The 6906-nt window shown below is 50.0% G+C and overlaps 1 non-coding gene across 1 annotated transcript; it reads left to right on the top strand.

The window, feature by feature from the left end:
* Nucleotides 1–1546: 1546 nt before the first annotated feature.
* On the top strand, nt 1547–1618 carry trnag-ucc (transfer RNA glycine (anticodon UCC)). The gene has a single exon. It is a non-coding gene; the product is annotated as a tRNA-Gly (tRNA).
* Nucleotides 1619–6906: the final 5288 nt, after the last annotated feature.

The following is a 6906-nucleotide window of genomic DNA, read 5'->3' as shown; positions in this document are numbered from 1 at the left end:
GGAGTGGGGATGAAAGTGGAAGGGGGTGGGAATTTTATGGAGATTGTGAGGAGCAGGGTTGTTGTGGTGGGAGTTTGGGAAGGGGTGGGGGATTTGGAAGGGAGAAGGGAAGTTTGTGGAGAGGGGACAGTGTTGTTGTGGGGGGAGTTTGTTGTGCGGGGGCTTGTTGTGGAGGTAGGGTTATTGTGGGAGTTTGTTGTAGTGAGGTTTGTTGTGGGGAGTAGAGTTGTGTGGAGGAGTTGTTAGGGGGATTGTTGTGGGGGGATTGTTGTAGGGGGAGAGCTTTGTGGAGTGTTTGGTGTGGGGGGTAAGGTTGTTGAGAGGGGGTTTGTTGTGGGGGTTGGCTTTGTTGTGGGGCGTAGTGTTCTTGTGGGGGGGCTTGTTGTGGGAGATAGGATTGTTGTGAAGGGGGTTTATGGGTGTCTTGTTTGGGAGTAGGGTTGTTGTGAGGTTAGTGTTCTTGTGGGGGGGGCTTGTTGTGGGGGGTTTTGAGGTGGGGGGGTAGGTGAGGGGGTGTTTGTTGTGGGAGTTGGGATTGTTGTGGAGGGTTTGTTGTGGGGGTAGGGTTTTTGTGGGGGGTTTGTTCTGGGAGGGTTTGTATGGGGGGTTTATTGTGGGGAGGTTCTTGTGGGGGGTAGGGGTGTTGTGGGGGGTTTGTTTTGGGGGTAGGGTTTTGGTGGGGGGCTTTGTTATGGGGTTATTATGGGGGGGTTGTTGTGAGAGGGTAGGGATGTTGTGGGGGATTTGTTTTGGGGGTAGGGTTGTTGTGGGGGGTTTATTGTGGGGTGTTGTGGGGGTTAGGATTGTTGTGGGGGGTTTGTTGCTGGGGGTTAGGATTGTTGTGGGGGGGTTTGTTGTTGGGGGTTAGGATTGTTGTGGGGGTTAGGGTTGTTGTGGGGGGGTTTATTGTGGGGTGTTGTTGTGGGGGTTAGGATTGTTGTAGGGGGGGTTTGTTGCTGGGGGTTAGGATTGTTGTGGGGGGTTTGTTGTTGGGGGGGTAGGGTTGTTGTGGGGGTTAGGATTGTTGTGGGGGGGGGTTTGTTGCTGGGGGTTAGGATTGTTGTGGGGGGGGTTTGTTGTTGGGGGGTAGGGTTGTTGTGGGGGTTAGGGTTGTTGTGGGGGGGTTTGTTATGGGGGTTAGGATTGTTGTGGGGGGGTTTGTTGTTGGGGGGGTAGGGTTGTTGTGGGGGTTAGGATTGTTGTGGGGGGGGGTTTGTTGCTGGGGGTTAGGATTGTTGTGGGGGGGTTTGTTGCTGGGGGGGGTAGGGTTGTTGTGGGGGTTGGGATTGTTGTGGGGGGGGTTTGTTGCTGGGGGTTAGGATTGTTGTGGGGGGGTTTGTTGTTGGGGGGGGGGTAGGGTTGTTGTGGGGGTTAGGGTTGTTGTGGGGGGTTTGTTATGGGGGGTATTATTAGCGATTGCAGACACTTGTGCGACTCACTCCGTTTCCAGCCCCAATGGAAGTGAAATGCTGACTGCAGCCACTGAGCACAAGGGGAGGGCTGACTGTGGATATAGAGCCTGTTTCTCATTCTATTCTACATCACTGCGATGGTGGTATAGTGGTGAGCATAGCTGCCTTCCAAGCAGTTGACCCGGGTTCGATTCCCGGCCATCGCAAAGGTGCTTTTTAATTTAAAAACTGAGTGAGATAATTTTGGTGCCGGAGTCTGAACTCAGCCGCGGATGTCGCAATGAAAGTGGAAGTTGGAGCTGGGACATTGACACAGGACTGGGAAGGGGTGGGGATAGACTGACACAGGGCTGGGACGGGGGTGGGGATAGACCGACACAGGGCCGGGAGGGGGTGGGGATACACTGACACAGGACTGGGAGGGGGTGGGGATACACTGACACAGGGCTGGGAAGGGGTGGAGATACACTGACACAGGACTGGAGGGGGTGGGGATAGACTGACACAGGACTGGGAGGGGGTGGGGATACACTGACACAGGGCTGGGAGGGGGTGGGGATAGACTGACACAGGACTGGGAGGGGGTGGGGATACACTGACACAGGGCTGGGAAGGGGTGGAGATACACTGACACAGGACTGGAGGGGGTGGGGATATTTTGTTACAGTCTGTGGCCACCCCCTGGCCAGTGCTCACTGCCGAATCCCCGAGGCTGCAAACTCCGGGGCTACAACCCCGGGGCAGAACCAACAAATCCCATTCATTTTCATTCCTTCTCCCCTGACTTGGTTCAAACTGTGCCACGTGGAGCTATTCGACTGTGGTGGACATCACAGAATCTTTTAACCACATTTTTTTTTTAACCCAGTGTCTGAGTTGGAAAGTCGGGGAAGGATTGCTCAAAGGTCTATTCCTTCCGGAGGCTCCTTACGGGAAAAGTGGAGCTGATTACTGGCAACTCAGTAATATTTTCCGGATAAAAAACTTGGCAGCAAACTAAACTAAGAAGCACAAAGTGCGGAAAGAGTACTTTCTCTGTACTTTAAATTCAATAAACCAATATTTATTGCACTTCAATGTTTAACCTGAAAAGGGGGTGGATAGCAAATTAAGGATTTGGCTCATTGATCTGCTGGGGTATCTCCAGGAGGAGGTAAGAATGAACCACACTGGGACTGGAGTCACTTGTAGACATTATAGGAGAAGTTTTCTTTTTTAAAGGCCATTAAAATTGAACAATTCCCACAGTTTCATGCTGACTTTTTACTGATGATATGAAAGAGCAGTATTTTGCTGTTAAAAAATGGAAATGAACGAAGGTGGTTGAAATGTGAAGGATGGCAGGAGAGAAACTCTTGGGTACCACTTTGATGCTGAGGTGTCTGAGGTCCTGCTTAATGAGGAGCTGAGGACATTTGCTTCCTACATTACAAACATGATGGCACTTCAAAAGCACCTTAGCGTAGGCACACAGATCTGGGAGCTCAGGTCCACAGATCCTTAAAAGTGGCAGCGCAGATGGAAAAGGTGGTGAAGAAAGTAGATGGCATTCTTTGCCTTCTTTGGCTGGGGCACTGAGTATGTTGGCCAGTTATGTTACAGTTATATAAAACGTTACTGAGGCCACATTTGGAATACTGTGTCCAATTCTGGTCACGACACTGCCAGAAATGACGTGAAGGCTTTGGAGGGAGTGCAGAGAAGGTTTACCAGGATGTTGCCTGGTACGGAGGGTATCAGCGATGAGGAGAAATTAAATAAACTGGATTTGTTCTCCCTGAAAAGAAGGAGGCTGAGGGACGACCTGATGGAAGTTTATAAAATTACATAGATAGGCGTGAACAGCTGGAAGCTTTTTCCCCGGGGCAGAAATGAGAGTGACAGGGGGGCAGAAATAAGAGGGGAAAGGTGCAGTGGAGATGTGCGGGGGAAGGTTTTTACACAGAGGATGGTGGAGGGGGGGGAATGCACTGCCAAGTGAGGTGGTTGAGGCAGACATGTTAACGATATTTAAAACTTATCTGGATAGACACATGAACAGGCGGGGATTAGCGGGATACAGGCGGTCTAGATAGGACAACGTGATTGGCACAGGCTTGGAGGGCTGAAAGTCCTGTTCCTGCGCTGTACTGTTCTTTGTTCTTCGTTCGCCTCATTGGGACCTCCTAAGGTTGTGAAAGGTGCTATATAAATGCACATATTTTTCTACTTATTTCATGTGATTTTTAAGCGAATACTGACAATTCAAGCCAGCCCAGTGTAGCCTGGGAGCGACTGAAAAGATTCTGTTGTCTCTCAGCCGTGGGTAACAAGGGTTACACTTGAATGGTCAGCAGCACTGCGGAATTGACCCATAATCAAGTTGCCCTCATCTCCGAGAATCCCAGACCAAGCCGTTGTTATTTATTGTTGGGGCTGAGTGTGGGGGCAGTGATGGGACACTGCTGGATACCCAGCAGGAAAATGCCAAAACTTTGATGGCAAAACTAAGCATCATGGGTGTGGTAACATGGCCCCTTTAAGTGGGCAATCTTTTGTGGGTCACATGATTGGGCTGGACCCTATGGAATGGCCGCACGGGAAGTCGGGACAATTGGGAATGAGGGCGCACATTCTGGGTTGGGGAGGACCTTCCATTGGAGCCAGGGAGGAGAAAAGAGTCAATGTTTGCATACATTCTGTTCGACCATTATCTTATATATAGTTACATTAGTTTAATAAACTCTGTGGTTAGAGACTCCAGTTACTACAAAATATTACGAAACACTTCAGCCTCTCTGCAGGGAATTTTCCTACAAGCAGCTTCTGAACCAGCCTGGCTCTTTCAAATTCCCATCTTCCACAGAGTCTGCTTTCCTCACACTTTATCTGGATCTTTACTGCCAACATAATCACAGTGAGGGTTCGACTAAGCCATTTATAACTTGTGAAACAATTGTGAAAATGCTGGAAAATCTCAGCAGGTCTGACAGCATCTGTGGGGAGAGAATAGAGCCAACACTTTGAGTCAGGGTGACTCTTTGTCAGAGCTGAGAAGAAAGAGCATCAGTGGGGATTTATGGGGGGGAAGGAATGGGACAAAGAGAATGTAAGTGAAGATGCAGAAGGCTGAGAAGTGATTAGAATGGCAGAACAGAGGTACAGATCGCTTACTGGACACTTTTTAACATCTTCTCAACCTTCTGCATCCTCATTTACATTCCTTTTCACTCGACAATCACCAGGCAAGACTGTTCCCTTCCTGTTGGCGAACACTTCAGCGGTCACGGACATTTGGCCTCTGACCTTTGGGTAAGCGTTCTCCAACGCAGCCTTCACGACACACGACAGCGCAGAGTCGCTGAGCAGAGACTGATAGCCAAGTTCCGCACACGTGAGGACAGTCTCAACTGGGATCTTGGGTTCATGTCGCACTATCTGTAACCCCCGTGACCTGCCTGGGTTTGCAAAACCTCACTTACTGTCCTGTTTGGAGAGAATACACATCTCTTTAACCGGTGCTCTGTACTCCTTCCACTCACATTGTTAGCCACTTTAAGACTGGAATAGCAGGTTTAGGTGTAAAGATTCGCATTCTAATCAGTAATCTGTTAAATGTCTATGCACTGCCAGAGCGCTGCATTCACCTGACGAAGAGGAGAACCTTGAAAGCTTACATAAGAACATAAGAACATAAGAAATAGGAGCAGGAGTAGGCCATCTGGCCCTTCGAGCCTGCCCCGCCATTCAATAAGATCATGGCTGATCTGTCGTGGCTCAGTTCCACTTTCCCGCCCTCTCCCCATAACCCTTAATCCCCTCTCTTATCAAAAACCCATCAACCCGCTTCTTAAAAATATTTAGCGAGGCAGCCTCCACCACTTCAACAGGCAGAGAATTCCAGAGATTCACCACCCTTTGAGTGAAGAAGTTCCTCCTCAACTCCGTTCTGAACCGCCCCCCCTTTATCTTGAGGCTGTGCCCCCTAGTCCTACTGTCTTTTTTGAGCGGGAAGAGTCTTTCCACCTCTATCCTATCCATCCCATTCATCATCTTATACGTCTCAATGAGATCTCCCCTCATTCTTCTAAACTCTAACGAGTACAAGCCTAGTTTATTCAGCCTCTCCTCATAGCTCAACCCCCTCAACTCCGGTATCAGCCTAGTAAACCTCCTCTGCACTCCCTCCAAGGCCAAAATATCCTTGCGCAGGTGCGGCGCCCAAAACTGCACACAGTACTCCAGCTGCGGCCTCACCAATGCCCTATACAGCTGCAGCAAGACCTCCCTACTTTTATATTCAATCCCCCTCGCTATGAAGGCCAGCATCCCATTCGCCTTCCTGACCACCTGCTGCACCTGCAGGCTGGGTTTTTGCGACTCATGCACAAGGACCCCGAGGTCCCTCTGCACCGTCGCCTGCTGCAGTTTTTCGCCACGTAAGTAATAGTCCTTCCTACCATTCTTCCTACCAAAGTGGACCACCTCACACTTGCCAACATTAAATTCCATTTGCCATTTCCTGGCCCATTCGCCCAGCCTATCTAGATCCTTCTGCAGACTCTCCACACCCTCCGCACAATTTGCCTTTCCCCCAATCTTGGTGTCATCAGCAAATTTCGACACCCTACACTCGGTTCCCTCCTCCAGATCATCTATATAAATGGTAAATAGCTGAGGCCCCAGCACCGACCCCTGGGGCACCCCACTAGTCACCAACCGCCAATCCGAATAGCACCCATTGACCCCCACTCTCTGCCTCCTATTTGACAACCAATCCTCTATCCACGCTAACACCCTACCCCCAACTCCATGTCCTCTGACCTTCTGCAGTAACCTCTTGTGAGGTACCTTATCAAACGCCTTCTGAAAATCCAGAAAGACCACATCCACCGGCTCTCCTCTATCCACCGCCCTAGACACATCCTCATAGAACTCCAGTAAATTTGTCAGACACGACTTCCCTTTAATGAAACCGTGTTGCGTCTGCCCTATCAAGCAATTCCCTTCAAGATGCCTCGCAATTTCCTCCTTAATGACGGATTCTAACATTTTACCTACCACAGACGTTAAACTAACCGGCCTGTAATTCCCCGCCTTTTGCCTGGCACCCTTCTTAAACAACAGCGTAACATTAGCCGTTTTCCAATCCTCCGGCACTTCCCCGGAATCCAGCGACGTCTGGAAAATAACCACCAAGGCATCCACTATCACCTCCGCCATTTCTTTCAGAACCCTCGGATGCATTCCATCCGGTCCTGGGGACTTGTCCACAATCAGCCCCTCCAGTCTGTCGCGCACCACCTCTCTAGTAACAGTAATGTCATTAAGACCCTCCAGTCCTACCACCTTTCCATCGCTAACACCCGGCAAATTATTCACGTCCTCCTCCGTGAAGACAGAAACAAAAAAGTTATTCAATACCTTAGCCATATCCCCATCCCCTACCACTAGGTCCCCTTTCTCATCCGCTAAGGGACCAACGTTCACCCTAGCCAGCCTCTTCCTTTTTATA

This window comes from Carcharhinus amblyrhynchos, chromosome 26 (assembly GCF_965287045.1).
Source record: "Carcharhinus amblyrhynchos chromosome 26, sCarAmb.v2.hapA, whole genome shotgun sequence".
Classification (NCBI taxonomy): Eukaryota; Metazoa; Chordata; class Chondrichthyes; order Carcharhiniformes; family Carcharhinidae; genus Carcharhinus; species Carcharhinus amblyrhynchos.
Note: the sequence above shows the minus strand (reverse complement) of the source record. Positions and strands in the feature narration are given on the sequence as shown.